At 37.6% G+C, this 18,937-nt stretch overlaps 2 long non-coding RNA genes across 3 annotated transcripts; one reads left to right on the forward strand and one right to left on the reverse strand.

The window, feature by feature from the left end:
• Nucleotides 1-15,563: 15,563 nt before the first annotated feature.
• On the forward strand, nt 15,564-16,112 carry LOC140782300 (uncharacterized). Its single transcript, XR_012107847.1, has 2 exons — nt 15,564-15,694; nt 15,894-16,112. It is a non-coding gene; the product is annotated as an uncharacterized lncRNA (long non-coding RNA).
• On the reverse strand, nt 15,919-18,645 carry LOC140782299 (uncharacterized). 2 transcript variants are annotated; one of them, XR_012107846.1, is made up of 3 exons: nt 18,164-18,619; nt 17,574-17,776; nt 15,919-16,019 (listed from the first exon to the last, which is right to left on the reverse strand). It is a non-coding gene; the product is annotated as an uncharacterized lncRNA (long non-coding RNA). The 2 variants fall into 2 exon arrangements; XR_012107845.1 differs by lacking the exon at nt 15,919-16,019 and having other exon boundaries at nt 17,519-17,776; nt 18,164-18,645.
• Nucleotides 18,646-18,937: the final 292 nt, after the last annotated feature.

Raw genomic sequence — 18,937 nt, forward strand, 5'->3', positions numbered from 1 at the left:
TGGCTAGCCTGAGCATTGGGCTACAGGCTGGGCCTGGCCAGCCTGAGTTCGACCCTTGGTCGCGCCGAGCCCGACATCCTTCCTCTAGCCTTTTCTTCCTTGGGCTTTGCCTCACATTTTGGGGCAGGGTAGGGATTGAATCGGGTTTTCTTTCCCCTTAATCTTAACCCACAATATTTAATACTCTTTATCCCTATTTTTCTGTCCCCTATGAACCATTTTTAAGATTTTTGGTGCTGACTAAGTGATCCTGTCACAGAGTACCCTGTGACCAGCGATCAGCCCGGGGTCGACAGTGATTAGGTGGGGACTACTCTTTGTTAGGGACATTTTAGCGAATCTAGGTAAGTGGTTTATCAACTCTTGATTTCTTATTTGATGTGATAGCATGAGCATATATTACCTGTTAATTTTTGTATTTTAGCAAAACCTATCTAATTAGTATGTTGCTTGACATAATTTGTTATTAATTTAATGTGATGTGCTGCATGCTTAGATAATCTCGTTTACTATCCTATTATGCTAAATTTAATTACCATGTCACGTCACCTGCACACGTGCACGACCTGAAAGGGGATCATTCTACGTTTCGGTAGTACTCAATACCTCCCCAGCCAGGGTTAGAGGCGAGAGATATTTTATAGGATACATATAGTAGGGCCTATGCCTGAGGTCTCAATCTTTAGATCCTAGACAATTAGGTTGCCATTTGGCCGGGCGATGGGCGGCTTACTGTCGATCGATGAGAATCAATTCCCCCTTGAGGGTGTTTAAACTAGAAAGTAAAGATAGGATGACAGAGACCTTGTGGTACCCAATGACGCAGGGTAAAGGCGTCCGTGAGTGATGGCTCATGAGATTTTTTGCACTATGGTGCGATGATGAGGGTCGTATCGATGTGCGGTGTCGACCTCGGTGTAAGCTTACAATAGGAGTGTTTAGTATGCTGGGTTATAGGCAGACGATTGTACCGCTAGGGTCTACCCTCCCATAAGGGCTTGAGTTAGGAGTCGTACCATGCATAAAGAATAGATAATTAGCTGCAATCCTGTTGAACCATGATTACTAGTTATTAACATGTGTACTCCATGTTACGATACATATTGCCTTATGTAGTGCACTTTTCTGTATCTTGTGTTGAGTCGGGTGTGATATTATTATTGATGGTTAATTAGGGATAGTACCACTTGCTGAGCGTTAGGCTCATTTCATGTTGACATTGAGTGCAGATTGACTTATACCCTGGCGGGAGGTTTGGCAGCAGGTAGCTAGTTGGGCGATAGGCCTTTTAAATTTTATGTTTTATTTTGAACTTACATTCAGAGATTTGTGTCCCCTTTTTATAGCTACTTTGATCGTGTACCATTTTGTCGGGGATGTTTACCCCTTTATATTGTAGTATGGATGAATTTGCTGTGAGATCCACTTATTTTTATTTATACTTCTTATTTTGATGATGTGTTGTCGAGCTTCTAATTCCCCATGTGACCCTCACATGAGGGGTAAGCCAGTGAGAGCTATGTGGCGGTATTGGGGTGTTACATGATGTCATAATGTGAGGCATTGCATTCTCTATACAACTCCTATACTATGGAAGTTTTATTTGCCTGATATCACTTTCCTAATTGAAAAAAGAGTGAAGAAGCTCAATTGGCGGCAATATACTTCCGAATCCTACCCTCGAAAACATTCCCTTTCTACTTTGGGCGGCAGAATTTGGCACCAAAGCAGAAACCTAGAGGAGGTAGTCCCAATACTTTGGATATCCCTCTAAAAAGTAGTAAAGCTAGCGTACATAATTTGCTCATGTAAAATATCTCAATTTTAAGAGTTGGGTAAGTAGAAGACCTTCCTCGGCTCAAGGAAGGACTTAAGAAATAAAGTTTTTTAATGAGAGTAACAAAAAAAAAATTAAGGGGCCCATTTCAAATGAGAATGTAAGGAGGTATTTTTTTTATTTGGGGGAGTCCGAAGAAAAAGTCGCAACTGCATTGGGAGATTATCCTAGCATGATATGAAATTTAGCAAGATAATAAAGATAAATAAAACAATGATACAACATTCCTTACACTAATTAAATAAATAGTCAAACTCTAATATAGGCTTGGGTAGGTCCATCTAAAAAATTATTACAGTTAATAAACATGTAGAGCTGGCAAAGTTGTACCAAGGCTTTACATGTCATTATATGTGTTTTAAAATATTCACCTCAATTTATCATTTAAATTATTATTATTGATTTACTAAATCACATAGATAACATTTAATTAATTAGCTTCGTTAAATAAAATAATCTACTTAATACAATTTCCCTACAATGATCTGTATAAATTTTCTAAAGGGAGCAATTAATGCAAATACGCCAAGGTCACCGATTCACTTGCTAAAATTTAATTAACAAATATTTGATTGACCACGCTAAACACTAATGACAGGTCACCAATTAGGGGCTCACTTCATAAGGTTAATTAAACTAATTAGTTAAAATCAAATAAGAGTAATTAATGGACCTAGAACCACCTGAGCCAACCCAATGCCCAAAGAAAAAAGTTAGGCTACCACTAACCTAAAGGTCCAAACAAATTCATTAAGCCGGGTCGTTCCCACATAGTCTCCCTTGGGCGAGGAAGGAGGCTGCAGGCATGAGACTAGCAATCGGAGAGGAGATCGCGCACAACCACAACGGAAAATAAAACTATCAGTAGGGGAAGAGGCTATCGGCAATCCACCGGGGAAATGGTGGAGGTGAAAAAACTTAGACACGCATATGTATCTAAATCCTAGGCAATAATTTTAACCCTTTGCTTAAGTTAATATGCAAAATAAATACCAAAGAGTAAAGCAAAGATGAACGCCAATATTTTTACATAGAAAAATCCAAATGAAAAAAAACCACGAAAACTCATAACAAAATCAATCACTAAACGTATAGCAGTTATAAGATTGACTTACGAAACAACTCGTCAACCCCCATAACCTTGTTTTCCTCAATCTTGATTGCTAGAGCCTACGATTCACTACTTCCCGTGATTGATCTTCAATCTCAGTAACCCTCGAGATTAATCTTTCGTCTAGACTCTTAAAATAAAAGTTTGGTGTGTTATAAAAGAGACGGGCCTTGTTGGTAGAAGAACGTTGTAACCTCAAGAACTCCTTATCAAAAGCAATCACCAACCTCCCTAGAGTTAGGGCATCATAACTCTTATATAGGTTAACAAGATAAGGTCAACTCCAAGTCCAATTGAAAGCGGTCGAGTGTATTCGAATGTGCTAACTTAATTTTCACAAGTTGAGTTCGAACGTGAAAAACCACTCCTCTATATGTGTGAACACACTGTGAATGTATACAAAGTATATTCAAACAGCTCGAGAGTGCATTTGAACGGCTATTACACATTCTTTGTATTTGTGGATTCCTAAACCCGTGTTCGAATGCGGTCTGGGTGCATTCGAATGCGATGCAAACGCAGTGCGAACACAGTGACTTTTCTCCTCTCAATCTTGAAATTCTTTAATTCGAATACTTTAAAAAATAGTATAAATGCTCATAAACCTGAATAAAAACATATTATTTTGTACATAATTGCCAACACTAAAAACCTAACATGAGGGAAGGTGCTAATAGGTTGGGGAGGTCGAGAGGAGCACATGACACATGGGTGGCCAACGGCAAGGGGAAAGGCTTCTACATGGCCGGTGGCCATGGTTTATCCCACACCACCACCCAGGCTATGAGAGCCCCGAAGCAAGTAATCATCGGCTTCCCCCTCTCGGTGGGAAAGCTTCTTGATTGAACAAGGAGTGAGGCTGATGACAGCGGCGATTGAAAAAAAGCCTAAAAGGCCGACAGGGAGAGGCCTCCAAAGAACGGGGAAAGTTTCACGAGGTGAGGCTCCTTGGACCGACACTCAAAAATCCCTAGACGCAAGTATGTATCTAAATACTAGGCAATGATATCACTCGTTCGCTTAAGTAAAAGTCCGTAGAAATATTAAGAACGAAAGCAGAGATGAATGCCAAGATTTTAACGTGGAAAACCCAAACGGGAAAAAACCACGGATCTAAACTCGGATCAAAACCAATCACTAGAATAGTAGCAGTTACAAGACTGACTCACAAAACAACCCGTCGATCCAAACGACTTTGTTCCTCTCAGTCTTGCTCGCTAGAACCCACGATTCACTGCTTCTCGTGATTGAAGTCCAACCTCAGTAACCCTCGAGATTGATCTTTCGTCTAGATAGCCCTTAAGACGAAAGATTAAGTTTTGTAGTTGAGTGGAACCTTGTAAGTTGAAGAACCGATGTAGCCTCAAGAAGTCTTCTTCAATAATGCTTCTTCAACCACCCTAGAGATAGGGCATCACAATCCTTATATATGATTTCTAAGATAGAGCCAAATTCAAGTCTTATCCGTACTCACGAAAGTCCAATTTTATCAAACTTTGTTGGTGCGTTCGAACGTGGCCCGGGTGCGTTCGAACGGCATGACTTGATCTCAGGTGCGTTCGAACGGGCCCGAGTGCGTTCGAACGCGACAACTTAAATTCTTCAAGTTACATTCGAACGCGTTTGTGAACGCAGCTCTCGGTCTGTGTGAACGCAGTACCCGCGTTCGAATGTGTTTGTGAACGCAGCTCTTGGTCTGTGTGAACGCAAGTACTCGCATTTGAACGCGTTTGTGAACGCAGCTCTCAGTCTGTGTGAACGCAAGTACCTGCGTTCGAACGCGTTTGTGAACGCAGCTCTCAGTCTGTGTGAACGCAAGTACCTGCGTTCGAACGCGTTTGTGAACGCAGCTCTCAATCTGTGTGAACGCAAGTACCCGCGTTCGAACGCGTTTGTGAACGCACTGCGTTCTAACACGTTTGTGAACGCGGTGTGAACTCAACAGCTTTTCTCCAATAATTTTCCAATTCTTCAAACCAGAGATATTCTAGACTTGTATAAAACTCATATACATGTAAAAATACACTTAGAATATTTTGTACACAATTGCCAATAATTAAAAACCTAACAATCTCCCCCTTTGGCAATTTGTGATAAAACATCAAATTTACAAGATATTACAAAGAATTCAAAATGAGCATTCAACAAGTCTAGTACTTTTAGCACATCAATCCTTGCAAATAAAAATATACCAAACCAAGATCAAGTGAAAATAACTTGAAATGAATAACAATCCAAACACAAATTATCAAATAAGCAGTTCACAAGTACTCAAGCAAACAAAGTTCACATGTATTCACGCAAAGGTATTTAAGCAGTAAACAAAACCTAGTAAACTCCCCATATTGCATTACTCCCTCTACACCAGTAAACTCCTAAACTCCAAACACACGTCTAAACTCACACTCACTCTCCCCCTTTTTGGCACAAATGCCAAAGACTTGGAACTCGGAGGGAACTAATGATGAAGAATCGACAAGACAGAGTCGAGAACGGTCCCCTAACATGCTTGCTCAGCTCGTAAATCATTCACGACCGAATGGAGGTCCTACACCTGAGTGCTAAGCTGATCGAAACTGTTAGAGAATTGTGGTAACTCCCCCTTAGTGTGAGAGGAGTCATCGTCCGAACTGTCATCAGAAATATCAATGTGTGAGGAATGTCTAGCGGCGGAAGAGGATGGCTTGAGAGGAGACGACTGATCATGAGCTTGACTCCGCTTAAGAGTAATCCGATCCAACGGTTTTTGCGAAGTAAGAGAAGGTTCCGTGGCATCCACGCGCACCCCACTCTGAGTGCACAAATTTGTAATAAATAGGCCAAACGGCAACCCTTCACGGGGTGCTTCTTTCTGTGCAGCTGTTAGAATGGAATCGTAGATCACCGCAGCCAAATCAATAGAAACTCCCGACAACATCGCATGAAGGAGGAAGGCACGATCAGGACTAATACTGGACTGGTGAGTCTTAGGGATGATGTTGTGCAAACAAAGCAGGTGAAGCATGCGAGCCACTGATGTCAGTTTCGCATGAGACATCATATTGCCCTTCCAACGTTCCCCTTTGATAAACACAGTACCAGCAAATTCATTGACATCAGGGAGTGGAGCAGACGACGGATACTGGAACTCACCATCATAGAAGTCGAGAGAGTGAACAAATCAGAAATGATACAATATACTATAAGATGACAAAATGGACTATAATAACTCATAATCAAGAGAAAAATCATATTTATATGTCAAGAGTATATTATTGAATCTAGGAGTGCATCAAATTGTTTTTATGACAAAAACTCTTGACAAATCTGAAACTAAAACCAAAGAAAAGTTCAGAGTAAAGAAAACCTAAAAAGAAACGAAAAGAAATAATAAAAAAGAAACACGCAAACCAAACCACACAAACCAAAACAAAAAAATCAATCCAAAGCACAAATCCCTAAAGAAGTACGAAGATACTCGAATCTCTATAAATCCAAAGGTTTTGTAAATAGATCACCCAATTATTTCTCCGTCTCAACATGTTCTAGTGCTATTGTTTTGTCTTCAACTAACTCGCGTATAAAATGATGTCGGTTATCAATATGTTTTGTACGCGAGTGTTGAACAGGATTTTTTGATATATTAATAGCACTCATGTTGTCACAATAAAGCACCATAGTATCTTGTTCAATATTGTAATCTTTGACCATCTATTTCATCCATAGTAACTAAGAACAACAACTTCCCGCTACAATGTACTTGGCCTCCGCAGTAGATAAAGATATCGAGTTTTATTTCTTACTGTGCCAAGCAACTAGATTGTTTCCAATATAAAAACATCCACCTGAGGTACTTTTTCCATCATCACATGAACTTGCCCAATCAGAATCCGTGTATCCAGATATGATAGCTCACGAGTCATACGTAAACCAGATACCTAAGTCAACTATGCCACCGACATATTTTATGATACGTTTCACAGCAAACAAATGTGTCTCCTTAGGTTCAGACTGAAACGTAGCACACACACCGACACTAAATGCAATGTCTGGTCTACTAGAAGTTAAATACAAAAGACTACCAATCATGCTCCTATACAGTGTCTGATCAATATTTTTTCCTAAAATATCCTTCTCATACCAAGCTCTTGGAGCTTGTTTTAGCCTGTAGAGGGCCTTTTTCAGTTTAAACACATGAGAAGGAAAGTTTTGATCTTCGAACCCTTTCGGTTGTTCCACATAAACATCTTCATTCAGAGTATTATTCAAGAAAGCACTTTTAACATCCATTTGAAACAATTAAAATTTTAAATGACAAGCAATAGCAAGCAATATACGAATAGACTCTAATCTAGCAACAGGAGCAAATGTCTCATCAAAATCTATACCCTCAACCTGAGTATATCCATGTGCTACTAGTCTAGCTTTATTTTGAACTATATTACCATGTTCATCACTTTTATTCTTGTAAATCCATTTTGTTCCAATGACGTTCACATTCTTAGGTCTAGGAACTAAATACCAAACATTATTCCTAGAAAATTGCTCTAATTCCTCATGCATAGCATTAACCCAAGAATCGTCTAACAATGCTTCCTTCACATTTTTAGATTCAAAAGAAGATGTATAACAAGTAAATGATACCTCACTTTGGATTTGTCGTCTTGTCTTAATTGGTTCATTCATGTCTCCGATCACTTGTGATAGTGGATGATTTAATTTCACTATGGCAGATGGTTCTAGTACGTTGTAGTCATCTTTGTTCATTTCAACTTTGTCCTCGTCTTGATTCTCAATTTTCAGATCAAGCTCCTTTCCTATTTCTTCGTCATATGTATCTGCAGAAACAGAAATAGGAGTAGCTTCAGTTAAATCAGTCATGGATTTATCTATTGTAACATTAGCAGATTCCATAATAGTAGAAGTGTCAAGATTAAATACTCTGTAGGCTCTACTATTATTCGAATACCCTAAGAAGATGCCTTCACTACTTCTAGTGTTAAATTTAGTCAAATATTCTCGATCACGCAAGATATAATATTTACTACCAAAAACTCGAAAATATTTAACACTAGGTTTCTTACCTTTCCAGATTTCATAAGCAGTCATTTTTGTACCTGGTCTTAGATAAACACGATTTATCACATCTACCGCTGTATTGACCGCCTCTGTCCAAAACCTTCGAGTAACATGTTTAGCATGAAGCATAACCTTAGCCATTTCCTGCACAACTCGGTTCTTTCTTTCAACAATCCCGTTCTGTTGTGGAGTTATAGGAGCTGAAAACTCATGTTGAATACCAAGAGAATCGCAAAATGTAGAAAAATTTTCATTTTCAAATTCTCTACCATGATCAAAACGAATTCTAACTAGGGTTGTAGATTTTTCATTCTGCAATTTTAAGCATAGTGATTTAAAAACTTCAAAGGTTTCAGACTTCTCACGTAGAAAGGCAACCCAAGTATATTTGAAGTAATTATCGACTATTAAGAATATATAGCGTTTACCTCCAAGACTTTTTGTTTTTGTTGGACCCATGAAGTCCATGTGAACTAATTGAAGCACACGGTCGGTGGTTGCTGCATTTACATTCTTATGTGAGATCCGAATTTTTTTCCAATTTGACACGAACCGCACACTCTTTTTGACATTTCTTTCATCTTAGGTATTCCTCTTACTACTTCTTGTTTGGACAGAGTAAATAATTTCTTGTGATTCACATGTCCAAGACGTTGATGTCAAAGATCTGCAATGTCGAAAGAGGCAGTGTTACATATCAGTTTATGTGACGTTCCAATAACATAGCAATTATCAGATGTTCTAGATCCATAACATATAACATTACCACAATGATCTAGAATAGTACAATCATTTTTGGAGAATTTTATCTCATAATCTTCATCGCAAAATTAATTGATACTCAGAAAATTTGCTTTCAAGCCCTTAACATAAAAAACATTTTCAAGAATAGAGGAACCCTCGGAGAACTTACCTTTCATTTACCTATTACCTTGAATGAATTACCATATCCGAATGTCACAACTCCCCCTTCATATTTTTCAAGATTAGAAAATAACGACTTGTCACCCGACATATGTCTTCAATAGCCACTGTCTAAATACAACAAATCAGAATTTAAAGCTTTCAAGGCTGTATGCACAACATAACATATCAAATCACTTTTCTTGACCCATATGGCCTTTGTTTTCATCCCATAAATGAAAGCAGTTCTAGGTTTTTGCAAAAAATTGCAATGAGGTCGAATATGCCCTAGAATGCTGCAATGATAGCATGTCGGAACAAACCCTTTTCTACTCACCTTTTGTCGAGGAGTGTGACTAAAGTTTACCTTTGGTGCCATTGATGATTCACAAGTTTGTAGATTCACCTTTAGTTTAGAAGCATTCATCCATGATTGCTTTTTAAATGCGGTTGATGACTTTAGATATTCTTTCTTTTGTATACCTGCAGAAACGAAGACAATTTTATTATTATTTGAATTACTAGTGTATCCAACACCATACATGTATTTTCCAGAGATTTGAGCATTTAAAATCTCATCAAGTTTGTTCTTCCCTTTTAGATATGTCACTTCCTTATTCAGTCGCTCTAGTTTAATTTCATTAGCCTTCATTTTATTTTTTGCTTTGTCAAGTTATTCAGAAAGGTCTTTGATACGTTCAAGTTCCAATTTGTACTTCTCCTCAAATTGAATTCTTTCTAATTCGATTATCTTGAGTCGTTGAAGTAGTCTAAGATTACTTTTCTTGAGTTTAAATGACTCTAGGTACAGGTCATTATATGCCTTTTGTATTTCAAATTCATCTTCCTCAGCTGGTAACATATCATGATCATCTGTACTATCAGTATCAACAACAGAATCGATATTAAGTAGAGAAGAGGCAAAAGCTACAAAGTTTTCTTCGTCTTTTTCAGAATCATCATCAGATTCATCTTAGTCATCCCAAGTAACTTTCATAGCTTTACCCTTCTTCTTAAGACGATTAGGGCATTCTTGTGCTATGTGTTCAAAACTAGAACATTCAAAACATCGAACTTTATTCTCAGAATTCTTATTTTTCTGTTTGACACTGTTGTTGCTCACACCTATATTTGAACTCGCAGTATTCTTCTTTTTCACAAAGGCTTTGCTTTTCTCAAATTTTTTAACATTCAACTTGTTTGGCTTCCGAAAGAATTTATTAAACTTTTTGACGAACATGGCCAACATTTCAACATCTAAATCACTTTCATCATCAGACTCTACTATATTTTGTTTAACTGTGGATAGAGCAATCCCTTTGGACTTCCTCGGTTTTGAAAAACTGGACTCAAATGTTTATAGATTTCCTACCAATTGTTCAACTTTCATAGAATCGATGTCCTTACTTTCCTCAATAGTTGTAACTTTTGCTTGAAACCTTTTTGAAAGAGACCTAAGGATCTTTCGGACAATTCTGTTTTCAGGAATTTTCTCTCCTAGGTTGAAGCTGGAGTTGACTATATCACTCAGCTTTGTATAGAACCCATCAAATGTTTTATTCTCCTCCATACATAGAGTTTCAAAACTAGTAGTCAACCTCTGAAGTTTAGAAAGTTTTACAGCCATAGTTTCTTCGTGAGTAGTTTCTAAGATCATCCAAGCTTCTTTTGCTATCTCACAAGTAGAAATTCTTCTAAATTCTTTCGAGGAAACATAACTAAAAATTACATTTATTGCCTTGCTATTCCATCCAACTTTTTCATAGTCTGACCTATCCCATGACTCTATCGGTTTATCAACAAGTTTATCATCCACCATGTACATTGGTAGACTCCAACCGTTCACAACGGCAAACCATACTCGTTCATCTATAGACTTCAAGTAAGCTCTCACCCTAACTTTTCAATATCTATAATTTGATCCATCTAGGATAGGAGGTCTAATAGATGATGGTCCATCTCTATGAAAATCCATGCCTATCTGATCTCTCTCAAAGGGTGAGAGAACCTGCTCTGATACCAATTGAAAAACCCCTAGACACAAATATATATCTAAATACTAGGCAATGATATCACTCGTTCGCTTAAGTAAAAGTCCGTAGAAATATTAAGAACGAAAGCAGAGATGAACACCAAGATTTTAACGTGGAAAAATCCAAAAGGAAAAAAAACCATGGATCCAAACTCGGATCAAAATCAATCACTAGAATAGTAGCAGTTACAAGACTGACTCACAAAACAACCCGTCGATCCAAACGACTTTGTTCCTCTCAATCTTGCTCGCTAGAATCCACAATTCACTGCTTCTCGTGATTGAAGTCCAACATCAGTAACCCTCGAGATTGATCTTTCGTCTAGATAGCCCTTAAGATGAAAGATTAAGTAAGAAATAAAAGAACACATGAAACTTGAGGAATTATCATCAGACTCCCCCTTAGATGTCTCCCCTTTTTTGTTACAAAATGTCAAAAACTAGTCACCGCTGAGGAGGAAAATATGGGTACATGTTGGTGCAGAAGGTTTGAAGATATGCAAACTGACGTTCTTGCTTGGCTCAAATTCGATGTATCTGAGCTATCATGCCAGTGGAGAAGGTATTACATTTTTGCTCTATCAAATCCAGCCGAGTACTAATATCAGAAGACACTGTGATCTCTCCAGATTCATACTCAATGGGGAGGACGTCAGCCCTCACAAAACTATGAGAAAGACGTGTATAGTAGATTGTGCTCCTACTGAGCGTAGCAAGTCCAATGGACCCAAGGGATGGACCATAGCCTCGGAGGAATCAAAAGGCACACCATGCCGGATATACAATTCTGTGATGAAAATGTCGAAAGGCATACTCTCTATAGGAGATAAGGACTCTACCGCAACCATAATACAACGGTACATCACATGAGACAAGTCAACAGGAACGCCAGTACCAATGGCATGTATTCGATATGCATGTTGCTTGTCAAGTTGAGTTTTCCATGCCTTAGGAGTAATTTAAAATCATAGATTAAATTCAGAATTCTATACTTCTCATTCAGTGATGCTTAGCTAATCATATTTCTATCCCATACCACGTTTGGCCCTACAACTTCCTTCACCGCATCCTAAATATCTAGTTCTAAGTTGTTTTTATAAGAAAACCAGTCCAAAAGTATAGGGAGGGAGAAAACAATCTACAATGTCTTCTGAATGAAGTATAAATTCTACCCCATGAACAATTGTCTCAATTCTTCCTGACTCCACAATATTTTAATAAAATTCTTAAACAATCTCGACACAAGAAGTTCTTGAAACTTTCAAAATATTCATCCAATTCCCCCCCTAAAAATCATGTCCTGTACTAGCTCAAAAATTGGACAGGTCGTTCAGCAAGAACCGGGTTGTTTGCAAAGTATTTTTGAAATTATTTTGCCTTTTCAAGAGAAGAAAATTTGGGTGTTTTAAAGGAAGATCTAGTCCGAGCACTCTTACTAAAATTTTTTGAAGTTAACATCTTTGTTCTAGGCATGATTTTGAAAAAATGAATGAATGGTAGAGAATAAGATATAAGATAATACAAATAATTAAGTATGATCACGCAAAATTTTTTAATGATGAACCGAAAAATAAAAAAAATAAAAAATGAAGAAGATCTAGCCTGAGTGATCAACAAAACAATGACTTACAAATCTAATATGCAGTAAATTAAAGTGATAATCATCCTTTAATTCAATTTTTTTTGCAAAGAATCATTGTATAGAAAAGTAAGATCAAAATCATGAACACCTTCTCAAGATTTCAAGTATTAAATCATCAAGGATTCGCAAAAAAATAAACTTCTAAATTGGCAAGAAATGGAGGAAAGAAAAAGGAAAAGTAAAAAACTTTGAGGAAGATGAAGTGAAAAGATAAAGTAAAGAAAAGCCCTAGGTTTTCATTTTAATCCTAGGGCATTTGAATTGCCCGTTAAAGCCTAGTGTTCTTAGGCCAGAGGCCGTTCAAAATGCCAAGTGTTGCTCCTTTCGGAATTTTGCGTTCGAATGCCTCAGAAGGTTGTTTGAATGCTGAAACACTGGAACAATGTATTAGACTCGCAAGTGCATTCAAATGCTTCTAGAGGCCATCAAACGCCTAAACACTAAAACACTGTATTAGTGACTTTAAAATTTTCTATTGCATCATGCTATTTATAAAAATTTATCAACACAAATAAAATAAGATTTTGTTCACTTAATTGTCAATAAAATAAAGTTATAGAAGCCTCTCGCACGTTACCCCTATCCACCGCCTATTGTGTGCACTAGGAGATTACCTAATGACAGGGTGCCAAGTGCAAGTAGGGGAAATGAAAAGAAGAAAGAGGAGAGGGACAGCATCTTTTTGGTTGTTAGACAACAGATTTTCGAGACTCGCGGTGCCTCTATGATACTATATCTGATATCATTTTTTTTTCTCTCTTTTGGGTTCTCTCTATCTTGCATGAGGATTGCTAACTTTGCACCGCATTGCTTAGGCTTCTTTTGTGCACTCTGAGTTGGGTAGCATTTTGTTTGTTTAGAAACATGGAGGCGTGTATGTTTATAGAATCGGACGTGTTGTTGTGTCATATTTTAAGGTAATGATATTTACCTGTTTAAGAAAAGGGGGACACTAAATCATTAGTATTACATGAAACCCATGACCATAACTCAACACCAAACCCCAAGTTGGAGTCAATAGGCTCTATCAGGGGATGCCAGACATGACGTAAATTTTATTTTGATTAATCTAGACATGACGTAAATCCAGAAGCTGGGATATATAGGATATGCTACAAGCCACAACTCCACAAACTCGTCCTCGCACATACCAACAGGGTTCCAGATCCTAGCAACCTTCATCCATCCCTTAAAATAAATATAAATATATTTTTCATTCCCCTCCTTTGAAACATGTGAACACTATACATAATACATACTTCGTGATCTATGTACTTCAAAAATCTTGAATTTAGTTGAATATAAATTTTGATGGAAGCAAAGGTTCTAGATCCGTATATATCTAGACTTCTAATATATACCACATGTAATTAAGATATCATTTGGATTGATATATAAACGAAATCTAGAATGGGGAAAGAGTTTGAATTGTATACGCACAGCTCATCTGTTATCGGTAATAATTTTTTCAAAGACTGGAATATAATTTATTTATAATAAATCAATGGACCCACTAATTATAGGGATCCGTTACATTTAATAAGAGTTACATTAAGTGGTGTCCAGCTACATCAAAAAATAATAATAAGTACTTATAAGTTAAAATAAAGATTAATTAATAATATAACTTAATCATATATTTCAATATCAATTTTATTTAACATAATTTCTAAACCTATATTTAACTTAATTAAATAAAATTAACTTTTAGAAAGGTGCTTGAGAAGTCAAACTTGACTTGTTTTCCCATGCCCATAGGCCATAGGTAGTAGGCAAGCCAAAAGTTAGTAGGTAGGGAAGCCAGAGTGCTTTAGTTTGAAGCTGCAAATAGTGTTGTCGTATCACTTAGTGCTTAATCAAAAACTTGTTCCCTTCTCCAACGTGCTTCAATCTCTTTTCTCAACTTTTTTGGTTTGTCCACTCACTATCCTCTCTCTCTCTCAAATCCCTATTGTACCTCTCTCTCTCTCTCTCTCTCTCTCTCTCTGTCAAAAGAAGAAAAAAAAAGAGAGTTAGATTTCCTCTTACATAGCCATTTTTCCAAGAATTTCAACTTGTTAATGCTGTAGTACGACATGGTCGGATATATAAGTAAAGAATTTTCTCGAACAAAAAATTTACAAACAGAAATGAAAATGCTGAATTAAAAATTGTAAAAACTAGTAAAATCGTCACATATGAAACACCAGGTACATAGATTCCGTCAACCATGTTGCACAAGACCACCGAGGGATAAATATATATACATTATACACGCTTTACTAAAGTTAAAATTACATGAGAATCCAATTCTTCACATTTGGTCTTGAAACATTATTTTCGTGTTACGCTAGCTTTCCCAAAAAGAAGCATATTTGTTTAACTAAAGATAAATAATGGCCCAAGATCTTATTCTCTATGACCATTCTAAGGCACGTACCCTACATGATGCTGGACAAAAAAAACTTCAACCCTGAAAGAAAAGTAAAATTCGGAAGCCAAATTTAGTTGTCCAGAAGGTAAGATAATGATTAATGCATCATATGGGTGAAAGAATGTCCAAGAGAGTAGGGAAAAGATAACCATTGAAGTGAGAATAAATGCATTTCTCCTACTAACATCATGACACATTATGGCACTGCATCCACATATTCCCAAGTCATGATTTATTGAACATATAGTGGCAATCCACCAGATTGGGCCAAAGGTGTAGAAAAGATTAGATATAGATACATGGTAGGGCCGTCCAACCTGACCAAAAGGGGAGTCAATCAGATTCATCCAGAGCAAATAGGAGGGCAAGCAAAAGCCTGATGCCCACTAACATCTGGCCCTTGTGAGGATAAAACCACTTTACTACCCAAACTAGAATATCTCTTTGTTATGAGTTGCCTCTAGATGTATGGCTTCTAAGGACTGTACCTCTCTCCTAGAAGAATAGCCCCCCTACTGAACTCCTTTGCATCCTTCTATAAATAGAGGATCAATGGAGAGCTCCTTCGTCACTTGAGTTTCTCTCCACATCCCATATTCTCCTACCTCTTAATTAACCTACTTTCCCTGTTCTATCTCTTGCTTCAGATATACTTATGCTATATCTCATTTTTCTTCTTTTGTTTACATAAGTAGGAGGTAAGAAGGGCATGTGGTGATGCTGTTGACAGAAGATAGAGAGCACTGAGTATGAGCTGCATGGTGATCTGCATCTCACTCCTTTGTGCTCTCTATGCTTCTGTCATCACCTTCAGCTCCCTTTTACCTCAATCCATATATCCATATCTATTCCCATGCATGGAGGCTAACACTCTCTTTGCTTGACATGTTTTTGCAGTTCGGTTATGGCGATGATCGGCTTGCAGTCGTAGAGCTTTCGATGCATGGAGAGACCTCAAATTAACACCCGAAACATGGACCAGCTGGTTTCACTCATCATGTCGACTTCGGTGCTGGTTCTCATCTGTGCGAATTGGAGATTACTTAGTTATTCATTTGATCTGCGTTCTCAGCTGATCAATTTTGTGTATGAAGATCAAGCTTGTCTGTTTAATAACGTGATAGTACATTACTATATAATCAAGAATTTGTACTTTACTGCAAGAGAAAGGTATGTATATATATATATGTATGTAGACAGAGAAATATATAAAGGATAACTCAGTGCAGTTCCCCATTTCATCATGTGTGATAGCTGTTGTGAAGTTTGTCCCTGATCAGTGTGAAAGTTTCTCAGCTACTCATTTTGCTATCTCGTATTTTGAGAAGGACAAGATACTTGAGTTCTAAACAGACTCAATTATTGACTAGTTCTAGTGTGCACTAAAGTGAGTCAAAGTATATTCTTATTATATAAATAGGTGATCATCTTATTCTTGATTATGTTTCTATTAATATGGAAATTTCAGCACAACCTGGGATTAGTGTAGTTTCTTAGGGTTACCAGAATGATTAATTAAGCTCGACTGGCTTTCTGTTTCACTCTAGTTTTTTTCACAATTATTTTGTCGACGAGATTGAATTATTCTCTGACCAAGTCTCCGTGGGCCTTAAAACAAAGGGAAAAAAAGAGAGAGGAAGAAGTTAATAATAAGAATTGGGACCTCAACTTCAGGGTTCAAAGAGTGAAGCTTAGTCCGAACGCTCGAGTGACGCCATCTGACGATTATAGTGGGCTGTTGGTGGTGAAACGTGGCGCGTTACAAGAACTATGACATGATTGTGGTCTCAATAAAGATTCTATTTCCAATTACCTTTCAACACTTGGGAGCCTTGGACAGCATAACTTACTAAATTCTCGCTAGTGGGATCTTGAAAAGAATTCTACCTGACCTACTAGTTTCGTAAATAGATAAGGATAACGAGCTCTAATGGATATGTAGATCCGATCCACACATTTGTTAGGGCGTACCTATTCTTGATTGGCATTTGGTAGGATAGGTTTTATATAATGATAATTATCTTGGATACGTTAATTTTAGAGGTGTAATTGAGATGAGCTCTGCTCTAATTAGGCTCGAAATCAGTTTTGAGCCTAATCTCACACACTAAGCATGAATTAGAGTGAGTCAAAATTAGCTTCTTGATAAGCAATTTTGAACATAATCGAGTCTAAATCAAGCTCAAATCAGGCTTGAATTTAATTCAAGCCTAATCCAAACCTAGACACAAAAAAAAAAAAAAACTAGGATGATTACTCTATTATATGAATCATTAGATATTTGATCCAATCGATCATATATTTATATATAATCTATAAGTATATAGACTAACAATAAACTAGACAGGGGAACGAACAATTTTTAGTACAATCTTCTCAAGAAATAAGTCACAACGAAACTCAACCTATGTGCACATGACAGTTTAAAGGAAATTTCCACCACAGGCCATTTGGTTTTCTTAGAGGGTTTTATTGCCTACCGTAACCAATAGGCCATTTGATTGTGCTCACAGAAGATACCGTTTGCCTTCTATTACTCATCCAGAGATCAATGGATTAAAATAGGAAAAGGTGTACCATGAGTTTCTTCAGAAGGCCCCTTCTTTTGCCCATTTGCCTCATGTTCCATTCTGTCAGAAGTGGTCCCTGGGCTCCAAATATGCTCTGTATCCATTACTGCCATAGGAGCTCACAGTTGAGCTGCTACTAGTCAAGTGAAAGATGACCACAATTGGCTGAAACAATGAGCTCCAGATGCCTTGTGCTTATTCTATCTGATCCTGGAAGCATCAGAGATGTTTCTCAGTATATATATAAATTCACTATTATTCTTGTTGCAATCCATATTCAAACATTCTGTTCCATTGTGGTGAATGTTTTGACACTCAAATGTGTTTGTTGTCAGTCACTATACAATGTAGGGAGAATCTTTAGGGATGGATGCATGATATATAGTAGTTGTTGGTTAGTCTTCCTGGTGAAATGGTTTTAAGTTTATAATCTATTACTTTGTGATATCATTTGGAAACTAAATCGCTGTGGATAATTAATTTCTCCTCAGCTTATTCATTTGACTAGTCATATATCCATGATAACCCGGGATAAATTGAGAGATAAATAGTTCCAAGTAAGATTGGAAGAACTAGAATAATAAAGATTATGATTACCTCATTTTTATTTCTTTGGCTTCATACGCTTACGACCTCGTGTCGACAATGCATCGATCCGGGGAGCTTCGCATTGGTAGCCTCGTACCGAAAAGTTGGTGCCATCCTTTGGGTTCTAAAAGCTTCAAAGTGAGTCTACGCCATGTAGCCTCCCATTGAGCTCTTCCCGTCACGATCGTGACCACCATTGCCATCCTTGGCTGCGTCCGACCCTTCAGACATTTTATCCTCTTTGTGTGGAAGTCTTTTAATGCCTAATGCGTGAGGTCTCGCGGCTTTGCTTGAAGGGGATCCATCTTGCAGTTGGTCGCCTCGACCGACCTCCGTCCACCTCGTGTGGGATGCCTTGGTTGGGTGAAGTGGTTTAGTGTCACCGATTCGAACTAGTAGCAATGGCGGCGCCGGTAGACATTTCCCCTACTTGTGTTTCCCCTCATTTCTTGCTCTCCATCGACAGGGAAGAAGAACCATGGTTGGGACCCGAAGATCCCAACCCATGTTTGATTGGCTTTGCCCAGAACCAAGTGGGTTTGGGTGAGCTCGATGATTGGGCCCATTTTGATTGGTTTTTAGCTTTGGGCCCTAGTGCAGCACAAGTAGAAATTGTGTATATTGTTAAATTAAGCATACATTTATTTATGGATAAAAGTATATTTTTATTTTAGGCTATTTCACGTGGAGCATAAGTGAGTGCATTACCTCATATTTTTATCCATTTTGTATATAATGCTATTATTATCTTCTTGCAATATTACACTTCTTGCATTTTTATTC

This window comes from Typha latifolia, chromosome 2, assembly GCF_019914945.1.
Source record: "Typha latifolia isolate L0001 chromosome 2, TyphaL0001v2, whole genome shotgun sequence".
NCBI classification, from domain to species: Eukaryota; Viridiplantae; Streptophyta; class Magnoliopsida; order Poales; family Typhaceae; genus Typha; species Typha latifolia.